The sequence below is a fragment of the Rutidosis leptorrhynchoides genome, chromosome 10 (assembly GCF_046630445.1).
Source record: "Rutidosis leptorrhynchoides isolate AG116_Rl617_1_P2 chromosome 10, CSIRO_AGI_Rlap_v1, whole genome shotgun sequence".
Lineage (NCBI taxonomy): Eukaryota > Viridiplantae > Streptophyta > Magnoliopsida > Asterales > Asteraceae > Rutidosis > Rutidosis leptorrhynchoides.
Genome location: NC_092342.1, coordinates 129,825,001 through 129,843,926, shown reverse-complemented (window position 1 = coordinate 129,843,926; position 18,926 = coordinate 129,825,001). Strand labels below are relative to the sequence as shown.

At 32.8% G+C, this 18,926-nt stretch overlaps 1 long non-coding RNA gene across 1 annotated transcript in view; it reads right to left on the bottom strand.

Annotated features, from left to right (window-relative positions):
• Positions 1 to 16,825: 16,825 nt before the first annotated feature.
• Positions 16,826 to 18,926, bottom strand: part of LOC139871990 (uncharacterized) — an 8,514-nt gene continuing 6,413 nt past the window's right edge. Inside the window, exon 3 of the long non-coding RNA XR_011766826.1 lies at positions 16,826 to 17,066. This is a non-coding gene — a long non-coding RNA (uncharacterized lncRNA). The remainder of the gene's footprint in view (positions 17,067 to 18,926) is intronic.

Genomic DNA, 18,926 nt, shown 5'->3' with positions numbered 1-18,926 from the left:
CAACAGCGGAAGCTCTTAATAATCACCTGAGAATAAACATGCTTAAAACGTCAACAAAAATGTTGGTGAGTTATAGGTTTAACCTATATATTATCAAATCATAATAATAGACCACAAGATTTCATATTTCAATATACATCCCATACATAGAGATAAAATTCATTCATATGGTGAACACCAGGTAACCGACATTAACAAGATGCATATATAAGAATATCCCCATCATTCCGGGACACCCTTCGGATATGATATAAATTTCGAGGTACTAAAGCATCCGGTACTTTGGATGGGGTTTGTTAGGCCCAATAGATTTATCTTTAGGATTCGCGTCAATTAGGGTGTCTGTTCCCTAATTCTTAGATTACCAAACTTAATAAAAAGGGGCATATTCGATTTCGATAATTCAACCATAGAATGTAGTTTCACGTACTTGTGTCTATTTTGTAAATCATTTATAAAACCTGCATGTATTCTCATCCCAAAATATTAGATTTTAAAAGTGGGACTATAACTCACTTTCACAGATTTTTACTTCGTCGGGAAGTAAGACTTGGCCACTGGTCGATTCACGAACCTATAACAAATATGTACATATATATCAAAGTATATTCAAAATATATTTATAACACTTTTAATACATTTTGATGTTTTAAGTTTATTAAGTCAGTTGTCCTCGTTAGTAACCTACAACTAGTTGTCCAACGTTAGATGTACAGAAAAAAAAATTGATATATATTATCTTGAATCAATCCACGACCCAGTGTATACATGTCTCAGGCTAGATTACAACTCAAAGTATATATATTTTTAGATTCAACCTCAACCCTGTATAGCTAACTCCCTCATTACTGCATATAGAGTGTCTATGGTTGTTCCAAATAATATATACACATGGATCGATATGATATGTCAAAACATGTGCATACGTGTCTATGGTATCCCAAGATTACATAATATCTTAGAATACATGTATAATACAATATAAGTTAGCTAGTATATGATTGATATAGATTTGTTACCAATTTTCACGTTGCTACAACAAAAAAAATTATCCAATCTTGTTTTACCCATAACTTCTTCATTTTAAATCCGTTTTGAGTGAATCAAATTGCTATGGTTTCATATTTAACTCTATTTTATGAATCTAAACAGAAAAAGTTTATCATAGTTTTTAATTAACTAACCCAAAACAGCCCGCGGTAGTCATTTCAGTCGAAAAAACGACGTCTAGATGACCATTTTAGAAAACGTACTTCCACTTTGAGTTTAACCATGATTTTTGGATATAGTTTCATGTTCATAGAAAAAAATCATTTTTCCAGAAGAACAACTTTTAAATCAAAGTTTATCATAGTTTTTAATTAACTAACCCAAAACAGCCCGCGGTGTTACTACGACGGCGTATGTCCGGTTTTACAGTGTTCTTCGTGTTTCCAGGTTTTAAATCATTAAGTTAGCATATCATATAGATATAGAACATGTGTTTAGTTGATTTTAAAAGTCAAGTTAGAAGGATTAACTTTTGTTTGCGAACAAGTTTAGAATTAACTAAACTATGTTCTAGTGATTACAAGTTTAAACCTTCGAATAAGATAGCTTTATATGTATGAATCGAATGATGTTATGAACATCATTACTACCTCAAATTTTCTGGATAAAGCTATTGGAAATGAGAAAAATGGATCTAGCTTCAAAGGATCCTTGGATGGCTTGAAAGTTCTTGAAGTAGAACCATGACACGAAAAACAAGTTCAAGTAAGATTTCCACTCGATATAAGATTGTTATAGTTATAGAAATTGAATCAAAGTTTGAATATGAGTATTACCTTGTATTAGAAATATATCTTACTGTAAATAAGAAAGATTTCTTGAGATTGGATGATCACTCTACAAGATTGGAAGTAAGCTAGCAAACTTGGAAGTATTCTTGATTTTATGAAACTAGAACTTGTAGAATTTATGAAGAACACTTAGAACGTGAAGATAGAACTTGAGAGAGATCAATTAGATGAAGAAAATTGAAGAATGAAAGTGTTTATAGGTGTTTTTGGTCGTTGGTGTATGGATTAGATATAAAGGATATGTAATTTTGTTTTCATGTAAATAAGTCATGAATGATTACTCATATTTTTATAATTTTATGAGATATTTCATGCTAGTTGCCAAATGATGGTTCCCACATGTGTTAGGTGACTCACATGGGCTGCTAAGAGCTGATCATTAGAGTGTATATACCAATAGTACATACATCTAAAAGCTGTATATTGTACGAGTACGAATACGGGTGCATACGAGTAGAATTGTTGATGAAACTGAACGAGGATGTAATTGTAAGCATTTTTGTTAAGTAGAAGTCTTTTGATAAGTGTCTTGAAGTCTTTAAAATGTGTATGAATACATATTAAAACACTACATGTATATACAGTTTAACTGAGTCGTTAAGTCATCGTTAGTCGTTACATGTAAGTGTTGTTTTGAAACCTTTAGGTTAACGATCTTGTTAAATGTTGTTAACCCAATGTTTATAATATCAAATGAGATTTTAAATTATTATATTATCATGATATTATGATGTACGAATATCTCTTAATATGATATATATACATTAAATGTCGTTACAACGATAATCGTTACATATATGTCTCGTTTCAAAATCATTAAGTTAGTAGTCTTGTTTTTACATATGTATTTCATTGTTAATATACTTAATGATATGTTTACTTATCATAATATCATGTTAACTATATATATAACCATATATATGTCATCATATAGTTTTTACAAGTTTTAACGTTCGTGAATCACCGGTCAACTTGTGTGGTCAATTGTCTATAAGAAACCTATTTCAATTAATCAAGTCTTAACAAGTTTGATTGCTTAACATGTTGAAAACACTTAATCATGTAAATAACAATTTCATTTAATATATATATAAACATGGAAAAGTTCGGGTCACTACAAGTATATGATATGGTTTTAATGAACAAATATAATGTTCTTCGGAGAAACTTAAGTCAATGAGTAATGAAGTTGCTGGTAAGTTTCCATTAATGTGGTGAGATATAAACGGTTTCCCGAGAACGATGATGAAGGGAAAACTTATACATCAAGGTTATAATAAGACTAGTACGATTGAAAAGTCGATGTTGACTTGCTGGAGCTGTGACAAAATAGGCTACTTTGGAGAGGTATTGTGAAGTTATTTTCGGTAATAACAATGCCAAAAGAGTTAGCACAGATACGTGTTAAACGTTTACTCAGGTTCCAAGAGTTTTTCAGGTGCATAACTATATGCATAAATCTTTTCTTCTGTAGATAAAATGCGGTTGGTTCATCCCCTCGGTTGAGGTGTTTTCAAGAATCATGAAAGGTTTGAACGCAGATTGTAATCGTCAAGATGCAAATGAGGTTTAAGATGAAATCAAGTGGCAAACTTGAAGAATTGTTTAGTTTCATATGTTATAATCAATATTTTAATTCATTTTAATTGTCCAATATTGGCAGTCCACAGTTAGCAGTCCACAATTAGTAATCCAATCATATATAGTTTAATATATAATATTCAAATTAATTAATACGTATCGTGACCCATTATATACATGTCTCAGACTCGATCACAACTCAAAGTATATATATTATTTATGATCAACCTCAACCCTGTATAGCTAACTCTAGCATTACTGCATATAGAGCGTCTATGATTATTCCAAATAATATATATAGATGCGTCGATATGATATGTCAAAACCTTGTATACGTGTCCCGATATTTAAAGTGCGTAGAATAAATAACAGAAATTAAATGACGATAAATAAAATTGAGGGAATTAAAATTGCGATAAATAAATTGCGATAATTAAATGTAATAAGGAATTAACAGGTAGCTAGGAACAGTTAGCTAGGATTTTGTTAGCGTGATTTCTTAACAAAATTTCTCATAGTTAATTTGTTTGTTTCTAACAAATTTTATTTTTTTTTTCCAATGTTTTCTTCATTATGCCACTTGTTGGATTCTGATAGGTCAAAATCCAAATATGAAATTGAATGAAAATGGTTATTCTGTGGTGAACGGATGCGTATATCGATGGATGTAACTAGGATAGTAAGTGACTGTTGAATCAGATTCGAAGAATGTACAGTGTAACTTATTAATGTGAAATCTAAATATTCCTTGGGTGTTACCTACCCGTTAAAATATTTTCACCATTAACAGTTTGTACGAAAGAATTTTTAATTACAATCTTTATGAAAATATATATACATATATATTTTCTTCAAATGTAATCATGGATTTAACGAGTATATATAATATTAAACTCATTTGATTTACCGTTAGAACTAGAATACATAATCTCTAAAATATTAGAGATTACATAATCACCATGTCGAACGAAGATAAATGATGTAGAACGTCATGTAGAACGATGATTATACTCGAGGTACAGATTATGATGTTGAGGCGTGTAGTGTTGAGGCTTGTGCTGTGGATGTTGTTGTTGGTGGTACTGATGTTTCCGGTGATGTTGTTGAAGCTGGTAGGTTTTGCACCACATTTTTCAAATTGATTACTCGAGCGTGAAGCTCGTTGACTTCTTCCATTACTCCAGGATGATTGTCGGTTAGAACAAGCGAATGAATAAGGTCTAGAATTTGAGATAATATATAATCGTGATGAGACACTCTGGAAATGAGAGAGAAAATGGTGTCTCGGACAGGTTCTCCAGTAAGTGCTTTAGGTTCTTCGCCAAGAGGAAAATATGGTGGATGGAAGGGATCACCTTCTTCTTGTCTCCAATGATTTAGTAGACTACGAACCCATCACCAATTCATCCAGAATTGGTGATGACTGACTGGTTGATCCATTCCAGTTACACTGATTTCGGGGCTCGAGTGAACATCCATATCGAAATCCGAGGGACTTGAACTAGTGGCGAGTTCCATTTCGTACGATTGAATGAAGGATTTTTCGATATGAAATGATTTTTGGCTATCGGATGGTATTCTAACTACATAGAATATATATAAATAAATAGAACAAAGGATTTCGTAGATTGCGGAGGAATTTACGGAATATGTCAGGCAAGGTCTACAGTAACAGATATGCTAAGATATGGATTAGCAGATATGCTAAGATATGAATTTTGTCTATACACTATTCATGCAATCAATGCAGTTAGATGTGTCTGGACTAAGAATGATAAGCAAGTGATTTTTTACACAAAATGATAAGCAAAACTTTTGACATGCAGACACGGTCGAAGTCCAGACTCACTAATGCATCTAAACAACTATCAGTTAGACACACTAATGCAAGACCTGGTTCGCTAAGACCACCGCTCTGATACCAACTGAAAGGACCCGTTCATATCGATTATAAATGATTCATATCAGTTGATTACATTGTGAGGTTCTGACCTCTATATGATACATTTTACAAACATTGCATTCGTTTTTAAAAGACAAACTTTCACTACATCAAAAGTTGACGGCATGCATACTATTTCATAATGCATCCAACTATAATTGACTTAATAATAATCTTGATGAACTCAACGACTCGAATGCAACCTCTTTTGAAATATGTCATGAATGACTCCAAGTAATATCTCTAAAATGAGCAAATGCACAGCGGAAGATTTCTTTCATATCTGAGAATAAACATGCTTTAAAGTGTCAACCAAAAGGTTGGTGAGTTCATTAGTTTATCATAAATAATCATTTCATAATTTTAATAGACCACAAGATTTCCTTTATTCAATAATCATACACTCTCAAGTGTTTAAAAATCATTCATATTGATTGAACACCTGGTAACCGACATTAACATCATGCATATAGAATATCCCCAAAACAGAAATCCATCTGCATAATATAAACTCGAAGGACTAAAGCATACCATTTTTCAGTATGGGGGGTGTTAGTGCCCGTAGATCTACCTTTAGGATTAGCGTCAATTAGGGTGTCTGTTCCCTAATTCTTAGGCTACCAAGCTAAAAGGGGTGATATTCGATTCGATAATCCAACCATAGAATGTAGTTTCGAATACTTGTGTCTATTTCGTAAAATATTTACAAAAGCAGCGCATGTATTCTCAGTCCCAAAAATATATATTGCAAAAGCATTTAAAAAGGGAGCAAATGAAACTCACGATCCAATATTTTGTAGTAAAAATATTCATACGACGATACTGAACAATGCAGGGTTGGCCTCGAATTCACGAACCTATATCATTTGTATATATATTAAAACATATACTTGTAGTCGAACAAATATATATATTATTATTAGTGATTCAACTGTTATTTTAATGTGTTATGAGTTCCATTAGTAACTTAAATATATTTATTTTATATATCTTGAATAATTAAATAATAATAGAGTTAGGTTATATGTATTAGATATAGTTTTATATAACTAATTTTTATTGTAATAATAATAGTAATATTAATAGTAGTATTGATAATAATAATACAGTTAAGTTATGTATATTTTTTATATAAATCATCTTTATTTGATATATTACTAATACTGATAATAATAACAATAATATTAATAATAATAACAATAATAATAATAATGATGATGATAAAATAATACTAATTTTGATAAACTCATGATAATTCTTAATAATGATAGTAACAATAATTTCAATAGTAAATTGATATTTTTTATAAAAATGCTAATTTTAATGGTAATACAAATTTTAACAAAATTTTTTTTTAAAAATAATGATACATTTAGTAGTAGTAGTAGTAGTAGTAGTAGTAGTAGTAGTAGTAGTACTAGTAGTAGTAGTAATAGTAGTAGTAGTAGTAGTAGTAGTAGTAATAATAATAATAATAATAATAATAATAATAATAATAATATCTATAATACTAATACTTTTAATAATAATAATAATAATAATACTAGTGATAAAAGCAGTGATAATAATAATAATAATAATAATAATAATAATTGATACTAATTTAATATTAATGATAATAATAATTTGCATTATGATAGTAATAATAATACTAATAATACTTAGTGATAGCAATAATGATAACAATATTACTCATAGTAATAATCATATTACTAAGGTTAGTAATAATAATAATAATTAACTTAATAATAATAATAATAATAATAATAATAATAATAATAATAATAATAATAATAATAATAATAAAAGAAAATGAGACTACCTTTAAAGAAGCTAAAAAAAATAACTGTCCAGGCCTAGATTCGAACCCGAGACCACTCGCTAACCCGAAACACACTTAATCATCGAGCTGCTGCTTATAATCAGTTTTAATTCATATCCTAATTTATTTAAACCTCTTTTTCTGTTTTCCTTGTTGTTCTTCATAATACTAAATCGATCAGTGAATTTAAAAATCATCACAACTAAATCAAATTTTGGTTTTAGAGTTCTAAACTGAAACAGAAATGTTTGTACATATTTTTTTGGGATTAATCAGAAAAAAATAAAATAAAAAGCTGAAGAACATATTTGATATAAAAATCAAATTCAAATTTAAAGGCTGTTATAGACCATAATTCCTTCATGAAAAAGGTTTGAAATCTTTCATGTAAACTATCTGATTCATCAATTTAATCTAAAACATCAAAACAAATTCGAATTTACCCATGAACAAATTCTTTGACTTTTTAGGATCTAACTTTGACTCCAAAATTATCACTCAATTTGAAGAATTTAAAACTGAAATTTTACAGAAAGTTAGTTCATAAGATTCCTAACATAACCACAATTACACATTTTAAAAACTCACTCGATTTCAAGTTGATGTTAATCCCAGTCAAGAACACTTATGAACTTCAAATCGAATTTTGACTTTAAGACTGTTATAGCTTTCGAATTCATCATGAATTATATAGAAAATGACTCCTAGAAACTATCTGGATCATTAATTGATCCTACAACATCAAATTGATTCCGAATTTTACCAAGAACACTTCAGTTGACTTTTTGATTCAAAACTTTGACTCTAAAATTCGAATTCAATTCGATGAATTGAATTCTGAAACTTTCCAGATAGTTTAATTAAACGATTTCTAGCAACACTGCATTTCTAATTTTTGAAAATCGTTACGAAATTGAGTTGTTTGGAAAATGGAAGCAATAACAGAGTATTCGACAGTTTGCTTATATTCTTCTATAAAAATCAAATAATTAAAATAAATAAAGGTGATGATTGATCATAGCCTTGAAGGAAAGAATGAGTTTTGTAAAAAAAACACAGAGTAATCATTGATTTATATAGGATTGAATTTTCGAGCAGAATAATTAAATAAAAAAATAACAAATTAAAAAGAAGAAAACGATTGCAAACTGATTTTGGTTTCATGTGATAATTCGATTTCAATTGCTAATCTATTTACAGACATAATCCAAAATTTGCTACAGATTAAAAGTAACATGAAACAGTTTATGATTCTGATTTCTTATATATTTATTTATATAAATAATATGAATAATTAATAATTATAATTATAATAATAAAAATTCCAATAATAATAATATTAATAATTTAATAACAGTAATAATAATAAGAGTAATAATAATATGATGGTATTAATAATTACAATAATAATGATACTAATAATAAATAAGGGAAATAATATTATCTAATAATAATACAAGTATTAGTCATAATTATGATTTTACTAGTAGTTAACAAAACAAATGTATCAATTTCATATTATAATTGTTAATATTATTAATAATAATGATATTAATAATAGTAGTGAATGTAATAATAATATAACAACTAAAATTAAACTTGCAACAGCATTTAATATATTAATCTTATATTAAAATTAATTATGTAATACTTATTTTATATAATAACATATTTGAATATTTAATATTTATATATTATATATATATTACAATATATATAATCATCAATGATGTATTGAAGTCATATATATATATATATATATATATATATATATATATATATATATATATATATATATATATATATATATATATATATATATATAATTTTATTTTAATAACAACTTTTTATCTTCTGAATATATTTTTACATATTTATCTCTAATGATTAAATTACATTTTATTATTTCAATTTATTATGTAAACTTATATATATATATATATATATATATATATATATATATATATATATATATATATATATATATATATATATATATATATATATATATAGATTCATTTTAAATAACAACTTTATTATATCGTTTACTATTTTACAATTAAATCATATATCATTTTATATTTCAAATTGATATATATATATATATATATATATATATATATATATCTATTTACAATTAGTTGTTCGTGAATCATCGAGAATAGCCAAAGGTTAATTGAATGTATAATAACAGTTCAAAATTTTTGAGACTCAACTTTGTAGACTTTGCTTATCGTGTCGGAAGCATATTAGATTAAGTTTAAATTTGGTCAGAAATTTTCGGGTCGTCACAGTGTTCAATCCATATGAATGATTTTTGTCTCTATGTATGGGACGTATATTTATGAGAAATGGAAATGAAAATCTTGTGGTCTATTAAAACGATGAAAATGATCGATTATGATAAACTAATAAACTCACCAACCTTTTGGTTGACACTTTAAGGCATGTTTATTCTCAGGATTGAAAGAAATATTCCGCTGTGCATTTGCTCATTTTAATGATATTACCTGAAATCATTCATGGCATATTTCAAAATATTTTGCATTCAAGTCGTTGAGTTCAGTGAGATTATGATTAAGTAAATGACATATTAGATTATTTATAGTTGGATATTATGAATTGGTATGCATGACTGTCAACTTTCGATGTAATGAAAGTTTGTCTTTTAAAACGAATGCAATGTTTGTAAAATGTATCATATAGAGGTCAAATACCTCGCAATGTAATCATATTTTATTGTATTCGTTCTTATGGGTTAGGACGGGTCTTTACAGTGTTGTCACAATAGATTAAAGTTTTTGTAACATGAACACCATTGTCCTTCAGCTAGCTTTGCATCCATAGTACTTGAGCAGTACAACTACCAGCAGAAAAATATTCTGCCTCAGCAGTAGATGTGGACACAGTATTTTACTTTTTGCTCGTCCAGCTGACTAATCTCCCACCCAATAACTGGCAACCACCAGCAGTACTTTTCCTGTCTATTTTACACCCTGCAAAATTAGCATCTGAATACCCTATTAGCTCAAAATTCTGATCTTTGGGATACCAAAGACCACGTTTAGCAGTACCTTTCAGATACCTAAATATCCTTTTTACTGCTAGCAAATGTGACTCTTTAGGATCAGCTTGATATCTGGCACAGAGACAAGTGGTAAACATAATATCTGGTCACCTGGCTGTGAGATAAAGTAGGGACCCAATCATACCTCTATATTCAGTGATATTGACTGGTTCACCATTGGGATCAGCATAAATTTTGATAGATACTGCCATTGGAGTCCCTATATCTTTTAAACAGGTCAGACCAAATTTCTTTAACATATCTTTGATATATTTATCTTGACTTATAAAAATTCCATCATCAAGTTGTTTAATTTACAATCCTAAAAAGTATTGCAAATCTCTTTGCAAGCTCATTTCATATGTCTTTGACATAAGTTTTAAAAAGTCTTGACAATGTTTTTCATTTTTAGATCCATAAATAATATCATCCACGTATATCTGTACCAGCAAGAGATCACCATCTATCTCCTTTGAGAAAAGAGTGGTATCAATTGTTCCAACTTTAAAACCTATACCAGTGAGATACACATGAAGTGTCTCATACCATGCTCTTGGTGCCTGTTTTAGGCCATATAGAGCTTTGTCAAACTTGTAGACATGGTCTGGATATTTACTGCTTACAAAACCAGGAGGCTGTTTGACATAGACTTCTTCTTGCAGCTTCCCATTTAGAAATGTAGACTTAACATCCATCTGGAATACCCTAAAGTTTATCTTAGTTGCATATGCCAAGAACAATCTGATAGCTTCCATCCTAGCCACTGGTGCATATGTCTCTTCATAATCCAATCCTTATTCCTGTTTGAAACCTTGAGCTACCAATCTAGCTTTATTTCTGATCACAATCCCATCTTCATCCATCTTATTTTTGAAAACCCACTTGGTACCAATGATCTTCTTAGTTTCATCATCATGCTTAGGTATCAATGTCCAAACCTTATTCCTATCAAACTGGGAGATCTCTTCTTGCATAGCTCCTACCCAGCTTGGATCTTTGATTGCTTCTTCAGGACATGTAGATTCAATGGTAGATACAAAGTTTACATGCATACAAAAATTGCTGGTTGCATGTCTTCTTGTTTTAACACCACTAGCCAGATTACCAATAACTTGTTCAATTTAATGCTCCTTTGTCCATCTAGTGTTATGAACATGTGAGCTTGTTGTGGAACACACAACATCTTGATCATCAGCTGGCTCAGAGGTATGAGCAGCAGTGGGAGTCAGTTGTTCATTAAGAGTGTAACCAGTACCAGCTTGTGATCCTTCAGAACCAGTAGACCTATGCTCAAGTTGTAAAACTTCAGTAGAGCCAGTAGGTCCACCTGGTTTAGACACAGATGGAACAGAGTGTTCCATCTCATCATCAGAGAACCCAGCAACATGGATTGGTGAGGGATTTGCTGCTGGTTCTTCTTCATCATCTAGAGCTTGCTGAGTTGGCTCTTCAAATTCATCTTCTTGACTAGAAGATGAAGTAGGGGCAGTTTCATCAAATGTAACATTAATAGATTCGTCAAAATAACCCCTTCTTTTATTGAAAATCCTATATGCTTTTGACATGTTGGAATATCCAAGAAATATACCTTCATCAGCCTTAGCATCAAACTTGCCTAGCTGATCCCTATTGTTTAGAATGAAACAGGGAGTGCCAAATACATGAAGAAATAAAATTGAGGTCTTCTGCCTTTGAGAACTTCATAAGCAGTTTTCTGATGTCTTTTCACTATTAAAGATCCATTCTGGATAAAACAAGTAGTGTTCACAGCTTCTGCCCAGTATGAATTTTTTAGCCCAGACTCAGCCAAGATAGATCTTGCTGCTTCAATGAGAGTTCTGTTTCTTCTTTCTGCAACACCATTCTGTTGAGGTGTTCTCAGCAGAAAAGTTCTGTGAAATACCTTTGTCAGCACAAAATTCTTCTAGTATAGCATTTCTGAATTCTGTACCATGATCACTTCTAAGCTGCTTCACCAGTTTCCCATTCAGTAGTTCCATTCTTTTGATAAAATTGATAATTTCATCAGCAGCTTAACTCTTTTGCTTCAAATAGAATATCCAAGTGTATCTGGAATATTCATCAACAATCACAAGTGTATACTTCTTCCCACTACAGCTGGCTATATTAACAGGACCAAAAATATCCATATGAAGTAGGTGAAATGGTTTCTCAACAGATGAAATCTGCTTTGACTTGAATGAGGCATGGTGATGCTTCCCTTTTTCACATCCAGGACACAATCTGTCCTTCACATAAGACATTGTGGGTAGCCCAGACACCAAACTTTTACTAGATAATTTGTGAATATCTTTAAAGTTGAGATGTGAGAGTCTCTTGTTCCATAACCGCTTGAGGTTGTCTGCTGCCTTTGAATAAAAACAAGTATCAGTTGTTGTGACTGCTGTGTTCATGTCAATTTGATACATGTTCTCATGTCTTTTAGCTGTCAGCAGTGGCTTCCCTGTCTTATTAAAAATAATGTCAATTTTCCTTCTGAATTGAACTATCTTACTTTTGCTTGTCAGTTTGCTTATGCTAAGTAAATTGTGTTTAAGCCCAACGACATATGCTACATTTGAAAATGTAACATTCCCATTTGTTAAAGTACCAAAATCCTTTGTGTAACCCAACGAATTATCTCCATATGAAACAACTGGACCATCCTTTTCTTGATAGTCCATTAGCAGGGACTTACTTCTGGTCATATGTCTCGAACATCCACTATCGAGATACCAGATTTGCTTGTTTTGAATGCCCTGCACAGTAGCTAAGAGATTAGTTCTTTTTAGGAACCCATCCAAGGATGGGTTCTGGAAGGGTCATCTTTGATGATCTCTTCCTGTCTGCTGGTTTGCTAGAAGAGGCAGCAGCAGATGGGGTTCGGGTTTGAGTACACTAGTTAGCTAAGTGAAACTTGCTGCCACACTTGTAGCATTTTCTCACTTTTAGTATTGGTGACTGGTCATACACTGAGTAAATGAGGGCAGTAAAATCAGGTCTGCTTTCAGATTTGGCAGCTATGAGCTGGTCAAGCTTGACAATCATTATCTCAGTGATAGATGACCCAGTACATGATTCCACAATTTGGTCCACTTTAGCTTTTCTCTTAAGGGCAGCTTTCTTCTTAGAACCAACACTATAATCATGATATACTACTTTGCCTTTGTTATTCAACGAGCCAGTGTGGGAAGTTACTGACCCGTCAGCTGATACCGGTCGACTAGTATGAATCTTGATTGCTGCCTTTGACTTGCCATTATTGTGTTCTGCTGGCTTGTCAGCAGCTACTGGTTGACCAGTACAATTTTCATCAGCTGACTCAGCATTGGTGGAATTTGAACACGAAGGGGAATCAATTGATTACGACTTTCTTTGATTGTTTTCAGTGATTTCCCTTTTAATGCGTCTTTCTTTTGGAGTCATATAGTAAATGCTTGAGGGATCAGTAGTTTCATCAATTGAAGTACTTGTTTCCTTGGCTTTTACTTCATTCTCCAAAATTCCTTTCATGGAAGGTGGTGGGGTCTCTGTAGGTCTGACAAACTTATTTGTTAAGACCTTTTTACCCTTAACTATCTTAGCAAAAGTATTTGGAAAGACAGGTTTCGGATCAGTTTCAAGAATGGGTTCCATAAAAGTAACTTCTGCAATAGCAGTAGCAACAGCATAGTCACCAGCAAAGAAGGCTTCAACTTGGGCAGGCACCTGCTCATTTACACATTTAGTTGTGCGTTGAGTGGATGTACACCATGAAGCAACAACCTTTTTGAGGACGTTTAGCTGGTTCTTAACATCTGCTGCCTCAACGTGAAGGGACTTTAGAGCAAAATTTTGTTTTTCAAGTTTTGAAATTTCATCCTTCAAGATTTTAATTTCATCAGTTTTGCTTTTAAGTTTTTCATTTAAAGATTTGTTATCATTTTTCAAAACTTCTTCACGTTTACTGCCTCTACATAGATAAACTCTTAGGTAGTCAAACATTTCAGCTTTTTCATCATCAGTATAAGTTCAAAAATTATCAACCTTATACAACATTTCAGTTTTTCATTGAGGTGAATCCTTTTTCAGGTCAGTTTCCCTCATATCAGTTACAAATGTACTACCATTATCATCCTCTCAGACTCTTCGACCTCCTTGACCATCAAACATAGCTTTTTACCAGAAGCATAACCAACATCATCATCATCAGTATCACTGTCATGAAGAAGAGCTGGTTTCATTCCAGTCATGATGCTCAACAACTAGAACCTTTTCTGGCTTCTTTCCCTTCTTATCAGTCTTTGCACTCTCCTTCATCTGAGCTTTCATAGCTTTGTACTTGTTCTTGTACTTATCAGCTTTTGAGAAAGAGTTAGCATGTGAGATTGAAGGTTTCCTGGACATGCATTTAGCAGCAAAATATCCAACTTTTCCACAATTGTAACACTCAGATTTAGGACCTTTGACTGATTTGTTATTATACCTTGCACTCGGCTTCTTACTCCCTTTGTATGAATTGCTGGTTCTATTACGATTGAACCTTTTAAACTGCCTAGTCATCAAAGCCATACCTTCAGCAAACCCTTCCACATCATTTTCATCATCACTGCTCTCTTCAGACCCAGTACCACTCTCCACATCATCTTCAGCTGACTCTTCTTCTGCTGTCAACTTTTGAACCAGTAAAGCCTTTTGAGCTTTCTTTTTAGCAGCAGCAATAAGAGCAGTTTCATCTGTTTTAGAAGATTTTGAAGTGGTGAGGGCAGACTTAAAATTTTCTTTCAAGTTCAATTCAAGTTTAGCTTCTGCCTTCTCATGGTTCCAAAGTGTACCATAGAGAGAAGATATGTTAAAGTTCTTTAAAGTCTGGGTGGTTCTTAGAGGGTCAGTCACCGGTTTCCATTTAGCAGACAGTGAGTCAATGAATTTGTTTACTTGTTCAAAATCAGTATATGTGATTTTCAAAGTAAGCAGGTCAGCAACTAAGGAGTTAAAACTAATGAAGGTTTGCTTACGGGTCTCATTATTATAGGCAAAGAAAATTTCATACTCTCGTTTCAAAGCAATAATCTTGTTCTGTCAAACCTCATCCATGCCTTCATAAGTAACATCTAGATAGTCTAACATAAGCTTAGCATTCAGTTTTCCCTTAATCAGTTTGAACATGTAGTTAGGTAATGTTATAGCTAACAAAGTTCTGATCTTAGGGTCAAGTCCAACACGACGTTTGTCCTCATCATCCCATTTTGTTGGAGTGAGAACAACCTCTCTGCCAGGAATGGCAGGAGTGTCAAGTAGCGGGAATACTATCAATTGTCTCAGTTAGGATAAATGGACCATCTGTGGCAATACCAGGCATGAGTGGGTCAATAGACTCCAGGTGAAGCATGAACCTTGCCTTCCAAGTTTCATACTCATCTTCATCAAATTTGGGTGGTCTATTGGATGAGCCATTTTCAAGGTAAGCTGCATTTGAATATGCAGCCATGAGAGAATTCAGATCCAAGATATTAAATTATCAAGACTGAAGCTCTGATACCAGTTGTTGGTCCCTTCATAAACAACACGAGTATTGTAGAAGGGGGTGAATACAATTCTTCTTTAATGAACTTAAGCAGTTTAGACAGTTTAGTATTCAAGCAATTAAATTAAATAGAGTCAAAGGTAATTTTTCAACGGTTTATTCTTTATTGGTTAAATTACAAAGAATTACAACTATACTCGGAGGAATGATAGTTAGTTGATACAGATTTACCTTAAATATAGCTACAGAGGGTGTTCTAAGCTATTACACGTTTTGGACTCTAAATAAACAAAACTCACACCACTAGTTGTTACAATAGTGGATACATCAATTTATAGTAGTTCTATTGACAGTGTAATTGTTCTATTGTCCACTGATACATAGGATGTCTGTACTTGTGGAGAAAACTGCATCAGAGAGCGTGCTCTCCTCTTTCCTCTTTGGTAGCTATTTGCAGGTACACCACAATTCGGTTTGGCACCACTATTTGATTAAACAAATAGAATGTTGTGTTCCCTAGGCGTTGACAAAGGATAACACATGTCTGCACATGCGTTAAACTTCTGCATTCCCACATGGTCTTGTAAGGCCACTTGTCAGCCGCCGACACGTGTCCTTTTCTGTTCAACTTTGTCTTTGACTTCTATTGAATAGTACAATTGATGTAGACCACTCAGGAAACCACTATGCTTGTAATGGAGCATAGCTGTCTTGTGTAGTAAGCTGCATTCCAGCTATGCTGGTTCTTCATTGTTGAGTCACTTGATATTCTTAAATTGCTGGATACACATCATGTGCTAATTGAAGAATACTGTCTACCTTGTGCTGGTAGTCTAGGCAGCATACTAAACACTTGACACAGTGAAATCTGCTGTCTATACATAAACAAACTTGTGCTGGTTGCACATAACATTTTAGTGCAAATAAATTCTGTTTTGTCATAATTAAATTCTTAATTATTTTCAGGACTCAACAATAAGCCCTAACACAATTGAAACAACCCAACCCGTATTCCATACGATAATTTTTTTTTATATAATACACATTTACGTGCCAATTAAATATGTAAACCATTCCACACGTTTCGTTAAAACATACAACAAGTTTAGTGTTTACAAAAGGCACGAGGCCATAAATAAATGTGATACAAGTTTGACCTATCCAAAAGCGATAGTTTTAATCCAAACAATACTTCGAGCATGGTTTGGGGCTAAACTACCCAAAACGCTAGGCCAACTTCAAAGCCTCCAACGAAACATCATCAAAGGACACCTAGTGCCCAACAACCCCTTTTCTCCTATCCGCACCTGAATCTAAAAAGATAAACAACGAGAGGGGTAAGCTAATAGCTTAGTGAATGCAATAATTATACGTGTTCATATATAACCTACTTACTTGCAATCACTTACACAATACCGCATACAAGCTAGCAATTCGATAATCATGCAAACATCATGCATAAACTACTAACCACAATTCACAAGAAGCTAGCAACCACAATAGCATATAGTGCACAATTTAATATGCTAGATACGAATTCACATAATCATGGTTAACCAATCGTACAAGGGAACGGTACTCGTAAAATACCGTCGAAGTTCATAACATCCATTAGTGTTACTTAAACACCGCGTAATCACTAATCCCCCGGGTGATGTCTTGAACAACGCGACTAACTCACCCCCATGGCAATGTGGCGTCTTGAACACCGCAAAGATTCCACATGTCAATCAAAACAATGAGTGGTGCCTTGAACACCGCGACATCCACTCCCATGATAATGTGGTGTCTTAAACACCGCGACGATACCACATGTCAATCAAACAAAGAGTAGTGTCTTGAACACCGCGACAATACTACTCGTTACTTAGAATGTGGTGTCTTGAACACCGCGACAATGCCACATTCATAATACACAAATAAATACATTATATACGTACACGCATAATTATTCCACTCACCTTGACACAAGGATGATGATTATGCACTTCCGAACTTCAAAGCAATGTACCTAATACATTAAGTACACTTTCAATACACAAACTAGTGGAACTAGCCATATTACTTACACTTGAGCATTTAATCACCCAATTTGCATTAAATGACTCAACTACACCAAAACCGCTCATAAATGGCCAAGACTCAACTTCAATCACTAAAGCTAGTGAATTAAAGTCTACTAACACAAACTTGGGGTATTTCATACCCATTTAACCCAAACTAGGTCAACATTACTATTTTGACCCATTTTAACACTTAAACTTACAAAACTTGGTCAACTTAACCCATTTACAATTCTTCCTTCAATTACAAGTGTATTAGTGACTAAAAACACCATTTAACACTTACAACCTCAAATCTTAAGACCAAACTCTAGGTTATGGCTATTAGGGTTTACTTTCAACAATCTAACCCAAAATCCACCCATTTAACCCTCAAATGGGTCATACAAGTTCCAAATGAACCAAACCCTAGCATAAACCAATTAAAACTCAAACATAGAGTTAAAACTTACCAACGCTATCCACTCGTAGCTAAGAACGAGGAGAACAACTTTAATTCTTACTCCAAAGATCAACTCTCAATTCTTCACTCACAAATCTCACTTGAATTAAATTGGGTTTTTATGTTTGAGAGTAAAATGGAGAAGGAAAATGGAAAAGAAATGAGGAAAATGGATAAGTGGTGGAGATTTAATGCTCCCATCAGATCTATACGCCAAATTACCAATTTGCCCCTTAAAATCACTTAAATTGAGCTAAATCCGGAATCAGTCCAGCAGAACTGCCGCGGCGCGGCTCCAATTGTCGCGGTGCGACACATAAAGGAAAAACTGACCCTCCTTAGCATGCTTCCTGACTTCGTTTTGCTTGAGATACAGCGGCGCGACAAAGATCATCGCGGCGTGACAATACAAAGATATTTCGACCTGTTTAACTGGCCTCCTGGCCTTGATTTCAGTTAGATACCGCGGCACGACCAGGACCTCCGCGGCGCGGCAAAGGCCTGTGCCTGATCGTTTTCTCGACGACAAATTTAACGATTAAATATTTGGCTTGTACGCCCCGTTCTCGCTTCCTACATATGTCTAAACTTCACATTAAGTCTCACGTGACTTATCGCCATTAAAACTTATGTACATACTCATGCATGCACACATTCCCAAG